The sequence below is a fragment of the Diuraphis noxia genome, unplaced genomic scaffold, assembly GCF_037042655.1.
Source record: "Diuraphis noxia isolate RWA-SAM2 unplaced genomic scaffold, SU_Dnox_SAM2 contig0004, whole genome shotgun sequence".
Classification (NCBI taxonomy): Eukaryota; Metazoa; Arthropoda; class Insecta; order Hemiptera; family Aphididae; genus Diuraphis; species Diuraphis noxia.
The window spans coordinates 60,209,396-60,222,321 of NW_028301714.1; the positions used below are offsets into that span (position 1 = coordinate 60,209,396).

Below are 12,926 nucleotides of genomic sequence, written 5' to 3' on the forward strand. Positions count from 1 at the left end.
TCCTATAAAGAGATACTTGCTTGATAGGTTCGCGAACAAAAAGTAAAAACAAAAAAATAATGATGGAAATAGAAACATGTAACATAATATTATGATATATGTAAAAAAATTTTAACCCAATGGCCTATGCACCGAGGGTAAATTTGTATTCGTAAAAAAAAAAAAAAAATATTGCCTACCCACAAAAAAGATGTATGAATCGCAAAAAATTAAATTCAAATATATAGGTTCTCGTTTAGACTTGGTGCGGGAATTATCATACAACATCATTCATTATATATTTTTAACTGCAGTTACTTAATTATTAATTTCTAACAATACCTTTTGAATCATATAAACAACAAACAGTAAAACCAATATCTTTAACATTATCGTTATTATTATTAATACAAATACATTGCCAGTGGTAAGTCTGAAAAATGGGAAGGAAAATATTGATTTTGTAAAAATCAATGATGTAGTAATTCACAGACGAATAAAAATTGTTTAAACAGCAAGTTACATAATATGTATAAAACATATCAAGGCCACAATTTACTTAGTAAATTAAAAATGAGCTGACCTATAATATTTTAATGCTTTTCTGTCGTTTAATTATAAATTAATAGTAATTTTATTCATTGATGATTAATTTTCATTTCTCAACACATAAATTCAATAAATGTAATAATATTAAAGATTATATTATAACTATATACGTTTTAATAAGATATCTATTTAAATGTGCCTATAGTATAGATGTTAATAATCTTTTATTATAGGTGAATAAAATTAAGTACTTTTTTTAGTGACAAAAATGTATTATTTTGTATCATATTTATGTACCTAATGATGTTTATCTTTTAGCTTAATTATATTTATTATTATTACAGGTAGGCTTAAATAATTTATAATAGTAGAAACACTTGAAACATCGGATTAATTAATTATTCATTTTAATGATGTAATGAAACTATGAAAGACCTATAATATAACACCGTCTATATTTTAAAAGGAAATAATCGAATTGAAATATAATACAGTGTGATTTTTTTAAGTATGTTCACATATATTTTTCTCTTTAGTTTTCAAATTTTGATTTTTAGAATTTTTTAATAAATATAAATTAAGTCCATATTTTCAGATTTCTGAAATTTTTTTATTTACTATAAACTACTTAATGAGTGTCTCGTAGTGGTATAAACTTTTATTTTTCAAATAAAAACTCATTTTTTACTTCAAACTAGTTAGTGGACGATGTTCTTGATAATTTTGTATCTAAATCAAAATTCTAATGTGTAGCTTCTGATTTATCATGACATTATAATGTACCTAGTAACCTATATTACCATAAAATATATACAAGTACTATCCTCATAGGTATTACACAAATTTATAGAACTCAACAACTTTATTGAATATAAGAATTATGAAAGAATATATAAAATTAATGTATTAATGAAGAACTTATAATTATGTATATACCTAAGCAGGGGCGTAAGTAAGGGGTGATGAGGAGGATAGATGCCCCAAAATTTTTATTTTACTGCTAACATTTTGTATTTGGCGGGCTTAGGTTACTGAATGCAATAGGCTTACAGATTTTTCTAAAAACACATAATCCCCTCAAACGAAATTCTTAATAAATTAAGCTACTGTATACCTAAGACCTAACAAGTAACCAAGTAACAAGACAAACAGAAAGGAACCACTGAACCAGTTTCGATGATTAATAACCACGGCAGAACCGATAATTATCGGTTCTTTCGATTTTTGAAGGACAATAAGTACCTGAAATCGGTATACCGGTTCATCCTTAATATATATAATATGATTATATCGACGTGCAATCGTAGCAGATTGTTCAATACAATGAATACGATATCACAATACGAAAACTGCGCTGTACTAAAATCGTAAAATAATGTTCTCACGGTCTTGAACAATTATAATAATGAAAAAAAAAAATTATGATAACAATATTACGATAAACGATAGCGAATAATAATATATATTATTAATATTTCCTCCGTCGCATTGTGCATACGCGTATATAAGTGCACATGCAGCGTCAGTCGGTTCGCTCTTTTCCCGCAGTGGTTTATATTATGATAATAATATGACGTACACATTCGTATAATACATTATATTATTATAATATTATACATGTATGGGGACAACAGATTTTTTCCTTCCCGTTCCCATTTCCGATTCCTCTAAACAAACACGGAACGTATGCCGCGGGGATTTTTCAATTATATATATATCACACGGCGGCGGCGGTGGCTCTGGCGCGTAGTATTATTTTTAGTCTTGCGCGAGCCAATTGAACACGACACATTAGTCGTCATCCCCTTGTTCTCGGTGGTGGTGGTGGTGATGGTGGTGGTGGTGGCGCGCCAAAAACGTCAGCGGCGGTCGTCGGTGGTGTGCGACGGGTGGGCGCCGCCGCCGTGCGCGCGTGTTTGCTCTGACGACACCCGTTATTATACACACACACACACACACACACACACACACACACACACACACACACACACACACATACACGACCCACACACCCACACACAGTCGCACTTGGATTATGTAAGTATACGCATATAATGAATACGCGCCGTCGTCGTTTTATTATAATTCAATACGGTCGCGTGCCCACCACTAGTGTCGCACCGCTTTTGAACACACACACACACTGTATAAAATTATATATATCACACCTATACCAGTTTAGCGTATATATTCCCATTCGAACGATCTGCACACATATGCGAATATATATCACACACACATTTTCATTTGTACATAAATCAACGACACCGGTCCGTTATTGCAACGATAGTTTTACGATATTACAACGGGTGGTTGTGGTGTATTGCAGGTTTATAATATATATATATATATACGACGCCGCCGCCGCCGCCGCCGCCGCTGCCGGTGGTGAATATAAAACCCCTGCGGATATAATGACAGCAGCCTCGATGGGGTGGTTGGGGGGAGGTATGATCGGGTACGGCGTGAGGTAGTTGCCGGTATATAATACCTATATATATATATATAATCATGTATAGGTGCGATTGTTTGGGGGTTTGATATTCATAAAAATTATACCGCAAACGGTGACGAAATTTAATTTAAATCATTTAAACCCTTTCGGTAATGGCCCATTTTCGAATGTCGAACCATTTGTTTGGTTGTTATTGTTTTTTTTTTCATACGTTATACACATCTATACGTACATAATATTTATAGGTATGTGTGATTTTATTATACACATATATACACCTACTTTTCGAAAATCCCCGAAAATGATTTACAACTATATATATGCGCAACCTTTTTCGATTACCTACCTACATAATACTGTATATATTACGACGTGAAAAAAAGTGCTAACTATTATTGTTTTTAAATACTCTTTCGAAAGTATATAACTTTCAATTAGCTATTTTATTTTATTATGATAATTATTAAGGTATTAAATATGACCATTATTAAATATGATGTTTGGTGACTTACAGCGCACCTCCATGAAGTAATTTTAATTACTATTTATAAAATTTAAAATTATAGATTATGTTTTTGAGTCCCTCATGAGTAAGTCATTTTTTTTTCACAATAGTGACAAATTTTATATATTATATTCTATACATTCTATTATATATGTATATTATATAGTCGATATATTTTCATAATAATTTTACACGTCATGTCAGACGTCAATCTTCGAACGAAAAACAATTATTAATATATCAATATATTATCATAATACTTGAATTTGTAAAATAATTAGCTTATTCCCAGGGGGGGGGATACTTCCCTCTTAGTCACCCCCTTAAACCCGCCCCTGAGGGTAAGCCCACCTAACTTTGTATATCTCTCTAAAAAATCTAATGTCATACATACACCATATTAGGATAATTTATTAAAAATTTCGATAGTATAATATTTTTATATAATCTTTCATCACAAATCTATAAATGTGTTTAAAGCTCTAATAGAGTCACATAAGTCATGATTATAGAGGTTATAAACAAAAACTAATTTAAAATAAAATAAAGCGAACTTATTCACAGAAAATTCGGTTAGTTTTCAACAGGTAGGTAATAGGTATATTTAGAAATTAATTAGGTATAATATTATCATAATATTAATTTATGTTTTACCTGGTGGTAGAATCAAAATTAATGTGTCTATTCGAGGTATGATCGATGTGCTGTAAAACAAATTATTTCAATATATTATTGAAAAATAAAGTGCACACAAATGATTTTTGAAATATATATATTATATAATATATATATTGCTACTCTAAAAAACAATTTATTTATTTTTATTATTTATTTACTTAAAGCCTCAACAGCTAAGGGTATTGCCTTACATTTTAAAGTTACATTATTAAACTATATATAATTTAAATTATTACGTTGTGGTAAGTTTGAGAGTATTATATAAGGAAGAGAAGGATAGAAAACGGAAAAAAAACAAAAAACAATTTAGTTTTGAATACTGTTTAAGAGATGCATTGTTTTTTTTTATTAATCTAAAAACAATTATTTTACTCATTTTAATGCAAAATAAAAAGACTAGTTAAAACTAAGTTTTGTATCTTGAGCATTTTACAGTTATATATTAAGTATTATAAGTAACAGTAAATATGTTCATATTTTTAGGGATGAGATATTATATTATTGGAACAATGGAACATAGATACTTAAAGGTAATTTTATTTTATGTTAATAATAATAATTCTACGAGAATAATTTACTTTCAACTTTCAAGTATTTTGAAACGTGATGAGTATAAGTTATGTATTAAATTTAACTGAAATGTCCTCTGTATATTAAACATCTATTATATACGTACCTACAAAGGAGTACAATTTAATTATTTTTGAGAAGATGTTAAGACGAACTACTTGATTAAAAACAAATGATGAAAATGTATTATATACCTAACAAAATGATATACAATTCCACTCGAATAAAATCCCGAAAGGATTATGATAAATGCGTTTTTAACGCACTGGGAGATGTAAAAAAATATGAGATTTTTTAAATAATAGCTACCTATAATTGATGAGATGTAAAACGGGCATGGCTGTATATAATAATGTATATGGTATGTATATGCATACGAATACGATCATCGCGTTTTCGACTGCTTTAGTGTAATATTTTATCTCTTTCAGAGTGTTGGATTTTAAATGGTAATTTTTATTTAATGGAAACTAACGACCCCTCGAAACGTGAAAAAAACACCCGCTACCTGCCAGTCTACATATAATATACTAATAACAATAGTTCAGTTTGCGCGTTCAATTTCTCCCCTTGTTTTATGCATATTATTACGAATATTATGATAATAATATGATATTAACGTAGATATACTATAGGTATCTATCCATACGTATAAACTAATAAACTATAGAATATTTATTTTGTTTTCGGTCTGCAGGTCGGTACACGCGGCGGTGATACGTCGTCATAACCACGTGATGTATAATACATTCGTATATGTATATAATATATACCTAATATATATATATACGGTAGCATCCCTCTCGTGCGGACTCCGCAGCGACTAAACACACACACACACACCCACACACATGTGTATATACACTCGCACTCACATATCTAATGGGCCATGGCCAGGGGAGGGGGCGGTTAACTGGACCGTCAAATACGAAACAAATTGAAACGAACGTCTTATATATATACAGTCGGTAGATAATATATCTCCTTTACTCGTGCACCGCCGAGTATAAACCCTTTGCTCATTTTTTTTTTGTTTAAACTCTATATACCATTCCGAAATTTATTGCCCCGGACGAACGCGCGCCCACTCACCCACCCGCTACTGCAGCCTCATCCGATGTCGCTCCCGCGACGTCGTCGGAAAAGCAGAAGAATCGTCGTGTGCGCGCGTGTACATATAACTACAGTACAATATATGTGCGCGCATACACACAATAAGGCGCGTGAGCACAACGACACAAATAATAATACATATATATATATATATATATATATATATATACGTATATTTAGTGGTAGAAGAGTCGTGCAGCGTGTGAGAGGCGATAGTGAATATAATAATAATATGATATAGGGGGACATGTAACGAAAACATAACGACCCGCGTCGGGGCGGGGGAGTGGGAAAAAAAAGAAAGAAAAAACAACAATCGAACGACAACGTATATTATGACAGTCGCATTAATTCCACATATCGCTTTTTAGACGTCTCCTCTACAGCAGCCATCATTTGGGGGTGATCGAAGTGCGTTCAGTGTATGGGTTTTACAATCTCTCTCTTTATATATACATATATATATACGTCATATAAACACGGTCGCCTGCGACAACGTATTTACCTCTTATAAACAATAATACAACGGGCACGTCACTCAAAACAAAATGCACACACACATCCTCTACATATCGTTTAATATAATATATATATATATATATATATAAAATATGTTTGTGTAAATCGAAAAATTTCCCCACACGCGATCCCGCGCGTCCCGCCGATATAATAATGTACCCAATCTCTAAGTCCGAAATAATTGTGATCTGACAATAATATTTCCGGTCCGTTTAGTCGCGTTCATTCGTGCACATAAAATACACATTATATATATATATATATACACACCTCGCTCCGAAAGTATACCGCTTATATATACAGACGATGCCGTGCCGTCAAATGGATTAACGACGACGGCGACACGGGCGAGCGATACGTATAAACATTATAATAATAATATTATATGCGACAGCAGTATCGGCCGAGGACGAGAGAGAGAGGCCGACAGAACCGATCGAGCAGTGTTCCTCGTCATATTATTGCGTTGGCGCGTGTATATCGGTCCGATCATTGTCACAAAAGGTCGAACCTTTAATGCGGAGCGTATTTTATAAGCCATCGGTTGGTGCGTTTATATATATATATATAAATTATAATATCATTAATAATTATTTGGCAAAACGAGATTATTGTCGTCATCCTGCAGCGCCACTCCGAAACGATAGAGTGCTGCAGGATGCGACTACGCCGCTGTTCCTGTCGCTACAGATATAGGTATTATTATTATACACAAACAAAAATAAAACAAATATTGCGTTTAAACTTTCGGTTATAATCTTAGAGAACAGTTATCATTAACAGTTATATTATGCATATAATATATCATCAGAAAAATATTAAGTACTTTGAAAAATAACACGAAGTTTATATTATAATAATATAATATTATTATTGAGACGTAAGCCTAAATATAAATTGCATTGATCCTGCAATGTAGTTATACATTATAAACTCGATATTATAAAATATATATGTACACGTATTATAATCATCAGGTGTATTGTATTTTGTATACTTCCTAAATAAAAATATGTACTTTACCTACAGTTGAATTATTAGAATTTAAAATGGTTTAATGCAACGATTTAAAAAAAATAATCATAAAATGAGTACTTATTGTGATTCTTCTACTCCCTAAACTAATCATAAAAACTTGGTTTGAAAACACTCGTAAAACAGATGCGTGAAACACGAGTAGTAGATATTTACAATGTTGATCTCGATGGTATTTATTATATTTATTCAATATTTTCATTGAGGATTGAGATAAAATATTATTATACGATCTACAGCAATGAAAGCATAAAAAATCATATTATATACTTTTTAGCGTTTAAAATTTTACTTTTTACTTTTCTCTAGATTTAGAGAAGAACGTTTGCAGATTTTATAGCGATGTGAGTTCATTTGATTATTTTTACATGCCATCACGTTTTAAAGTAGAAAAATACTCAATCTCTAAATCTGCAGAGGATGACTTTTGATACCAAATTGTATCTAGATTGTCGAAAATTCATGATAAAATACTATCAGGAATTGAATCATGACTATAAGAAGTAAGTACAATGGTCAACTTGGAGTGTTCCAATATAGGTAATCACTGTAAGAATAATAACTAATAAATCATAATATAAAATACTAATAATAAAAAATCACTAGTTTATTTTAGTGATAATTTTTTGTAACTAAAATCTATATAAATATAGAGACTTGAAATGTCTGTGTACCTATACTTATATTATATTATTTTGGAATAGAAAATGACAAACCGTCTCTTCGATGAATGATCTTTGAATGTAAATCAAACCCATAATTTATAGTCTATAGTATAAACACTCTAAACAACGGCAAAGTTCACTCAAAACTTACTATACAGAAGAGCGAATTCTCTGATTTTGTTTTTACTTAACCATCTCTCAAATAGATGATAAAACTACTTGGAGGTAGATATATTTGAAACAAGCACGTTTGCCAACATGTTTCTTAAGGATTAACCTTAATTCCACTTGCCAGTAACGTCCGAACAAACTAAAACAGCCCTTGCACTTAAAATGAACACCAGGAATTGCGTTTTTATCCACCGTAAAACTTTGAAGTCTTTCTATAGAATGTGTGGTTTGAAAATTATCGAAAACATTAAAAAATGTGTTGAAGATTTAAGTGAAAGTCCTTAATTTCATTTTTAGTATGCTCCTATAGTTATTTAATAGTTGTATAATATATAATAATGTACAAATAATATGTTTACAGTAATAATATTATGTTCTTTATTTCAACTTAATTATTGGTTTTAGATTCTAAAAACTTTTGATCGTACAAATGTAATTTATAAGAATAATTATGAATCGTTCTATTAAAATTAAATAGTTATAAACTTTAATAATTAATATATCATATAATTATTTTGATATTGTTCTAAACAATTACTATACTTATCATTTTTTTTTGAACATTTGATTAATTTTTAGAAGTATAGAACTAATCCAAGTATATTTTTTATCTATATTTTTAGCTTAAATGATTTTAAAATAAAATAAGCATATTTAGTTATAATATATACCTAATATATAAATATCATTCTACAACTAATAGAATTACGTTACGAAAACTGGTCGTGTGATATACTGATATACGTATTTTGACTCGTTAAAAATATTATATCTTTTATTAGTTAACATTGTTTTTGTTTGTTTAATAGTGTAGTTACACGAACATAAGTATTAGGTTTAAAAGATAATAGCCAATAATTGATTAGTATAAAACTTTGTAATTATTTGTTTTTTTATGTCCATCACAATTGTAAATAAAAAGACATTTCAATAATTTAATATCAAATTTACATTCTTATAAAATATTATACAGTTACTTTGCGAATAATACTCGTACTATAATAATTTGTAATCTTAAGTGTTTATTAATGTCATGTTTTATAGTCATTATAAATGAAGAGCACTTGGCATCGTGTATATCAACACTAGTTCAAACGAAATCCAAGAGTGATTTATTGATTGGGGAAAACATATTACAGTCGCTGATTCTAACGACCAATCACAATGCGTGTTAACTCCCTTTATGGCCATCAGGTAATGCTTGAAATGATAATATATATATATATATACCGACCCTCAATAAAACTGTCTTTAAATTTAGTATATGTATTGAAGAACATAAATTATATACCTATAGTGAATAAGAGTATATAATTTGTATATAGATGATGATATACCTGTTGTGTACCTATAGCAGGTTGGATCTTTCATGAAAAAAACTATTATTATTCACCATAAATTATAGTACAACTAAGGTAGGTACCATAGATAGGTACCCTAATAATTATGAATTGATAAAATTATTTAATTTTGAAGATATTTATTTTTAAATTAATTTATTGAATAATATATTAATTAATAATACAATTTATATACAAATATTTTCATTGATTTAAAAGGAGTTTATTTACAATATTGTAATGCTCGTTTACGTACCTATAAGTTTGTTTGTGTGTATATATATACAGGGTGATTTTTTTTTATTGAAGAACACACATTATTTAAAAAAGTATTGACTTTTTGCAAAATATTTTTTTACATAGTTTCAAGTTGTTAAAAAACCAACGTTTTTATTAAAAAAATATTTTTTTAAATATTTTTTATCCTTATCATTTTTTAAGTTTTTTACTTTTTTGAATGACAACATAGAGTTTTAATTTCATATTCCAAAGCAGGATATTTTTCTAAGTATTTTGATCCATAAAAATCGAATTTAGGACGAGTAGTTTTCGGACAAACATTTTGCGGGGTACCCCGTACCACTCCACTCTGCCAATCTATGTGTTCTTCGATAAAAAAAATCACCCTGTATATATATAGTTGTACATATATATTATGCATTTACAATTTGCATAAAATAGTTTGATTTTTTATACATTGCAGTCTGTAATATATTTTTGACGTTTAGAAGATCTCTATCTTACAGAGCATTTAATCAAATATCATTTTATGTGCTTAAAATCATTTGCGTTATCTGCAGGTTTTCTCATCGGTATGTATATAATAATAATATAAGCCATTACCTAATTTTGTGAATCTACATAGGTACTATAACTCGTCGAATAGATATTATTTTATTACATCGGAATGAGCATCATCTTTATAATATATTGTACGGAGGTGTTATGTTATAATAATTATTAATGCAACTAGTTACTGCATCAACGAAGACACTGGCACGAGATAGCGTGCGAATATATTTGTACACAAATATGTACATATATATCACTGCACACACCTGCAGCGCGGGGTGGTTGGAGAGGGTCGAGAGCTTCGATGTGGGCGAGTGTCGGTGGTGGTAGTACTGATGCTGCTGCTGCTGCTACTGCTGCTGCTGTTGCTGGTAGGGATAGCGGCGGCATGTATATTCAACCCCTCAGCTCGAGGAAAAAAGGGGGTGGAGTTGGGCCGCCGACGTCGACGGTACAGGAAGGAAGGGATGAGGATTCTGAGAGTGTCGCCCTCAGTGCGCCGCCGGATAGCCCAGGCTTAGCATGTTGATCCCGCTGGATTAGTGGAACGGCTACCCAGTATCAGGTTAGTGTTTTGCTCTTTTTCGTCCTCCCCCCTCTATTCACTACCACTTTAACTCCTTCTCCACCTAATACCCCTCGAATCTAACTCGCGTTCGTCATGTGATATCATCATATCATCACAAATATTGTATTATAAATTACGTTACGAATTTCTGTTCAATTAGTATAGATCTTAATGCATATATTTAATAATATAATATAATACATAATTTCGCATACTATAAGAATAGGTGGCACAGATTTGTTTGTTATAGAATTATTGCATATTTTTGTTATATATAGATTAGCCATTAGGTACGATGAATATTTCATATATATATATATTATATACGTATCATTTAGTTTAGGTGCACGCATTTAACTTTGTATGTGAGAAACATTAAGTAGATAGGTAACTTAAACCAGTTAAACCTATATAATATGTATGTCTTACTACCAGTTCACCGGGCATATAACATAGAGTAAGACATATTTTTTTTATTCTAGTTTTTAAAGTTATAAACGTTATGTAGTGTTTATTTCTTCCTGTAAACTCAAGGCTGAAAATTTTTTGAATAATAGTTTAACAAGTCAATTCTAAAATATGATTAAATGCGCAGTTCTTATTTTGTATATAGAAAAGTAATTTTTATAATTTATATAACTCATTCAATAAATAATTATATTAAGTAAAGCATTTATTTATAAAATTGACACCAACAGCGGAGCGATATCCGTTTGCGTACATTTAACTTTTTTTGCGACTCGTTTGCGTACAAATGTACAACTCGATTGCGCACACGAATTTTTAATATCTGTGATAAATGACCCAAAACGTAGGACTCGTTTACGTGCATAAACTATAGCAAAAGTCTACTAAAACCCTTAACAAAAATAATGTTTAAGATTGTTTTCAAACATTTTGCTTACATCTAAACAACAGATTACCTGATTTTAAAACACGAAACTCACTATACTTATAGTTTTCAATATTAAAACAACGTTTTCGTCTGCGCGCTTCAAAAACATTTGATATTTGAATGTCCATGGTACTACACAAAATAAAATGACTAATATGCTATCTCGATAGCATCACACGTTCGACTAAATAATAGGCATATAGTAACATACAGCGGTCGTCAATAATCCACACATTTATCTAAAAAAACATTATCGTTTAGAACCGCACACTATAATAGTTAATCAATTACGTGTATCTATCTTATCGAAATTTGCTCTACAAGTAACAATATAAGTCTAATTTAATAGCTGTACGCAAACTAGTCGTCATTTTTCAGGTCTAAATTAGTATTAACCGGGTTTTCACGTTTTTCAATATACGCAAACGAGTTGTCAGTTTACAGGTAAAAAATTGTGTACTGTGCGCAAACGTGTATCACCGCAACAGGGATAACATAATTTTTATAAATTTATTAAAATGAAAATATATTGTTTAATGTTTAATAATTAAGTCAAAGATAATGGTCTATTTATCAAGTATTTAACATTAATAATAAAAAAATTAATTTAATTTAATGCCATAGAATTTGGAGGCTTATACATAATCATCTTTTTTTTTATTTAAGGATAAATGTATCTTATTATTTTGTATAATACTATTATGTAGTTATAATATATAAAAAAAACTTTAAATCTATTATAATTTCCAATTTTAAAATATCAAAGAGTATATTTAGTTAATAGAAGCAAACAAATTTTAACAAATATTTTAAATACTGTACCCATATAAAATTAATTATGAATAAAAAAAATATATTTCATGGTTCTTTTTTAAAATTTGTTGGAACATATACTTTATGCTTGATACTGTATAATGGTAATTGATACTGTACCTTTATGGATATATTATAAAATTGGAAATAATCATCAAATTATGTGCAAAAATGCATATAATGTAGGTAGTATATTCGTTTATTATCAAACACAAAATATTACCTAATAGTGTCATTTATATAAGGAATAAGAGATTATGAGAAGGGACCCACTCATCA

General features: G+C 29.9%; 1 protein-coding gene across 1 annotated transcript in view; it reads left to right on the forward strand.

Annotated features, from left to right (window-relative positions):
- The first annotated feature begins 10,787 nt into the window (after positions 1-10,787).
- The window catches only part of Ptx1 (pituitary homeobox homolog Ptx1), a 40,059-nt gene continuing 37,920 nt past the window's right edge, over positions 10,788-12,926 (forward strand). Inside the window, exon 1 of the mRNA XM_015519815.2 lies at positions 10,788-10,936. The gene's annotated coding sequence lies outside the window, so the exon portion shown is untranslated. The remainder of the gene's footprint in view (positions 10,937-12,926) is intronic.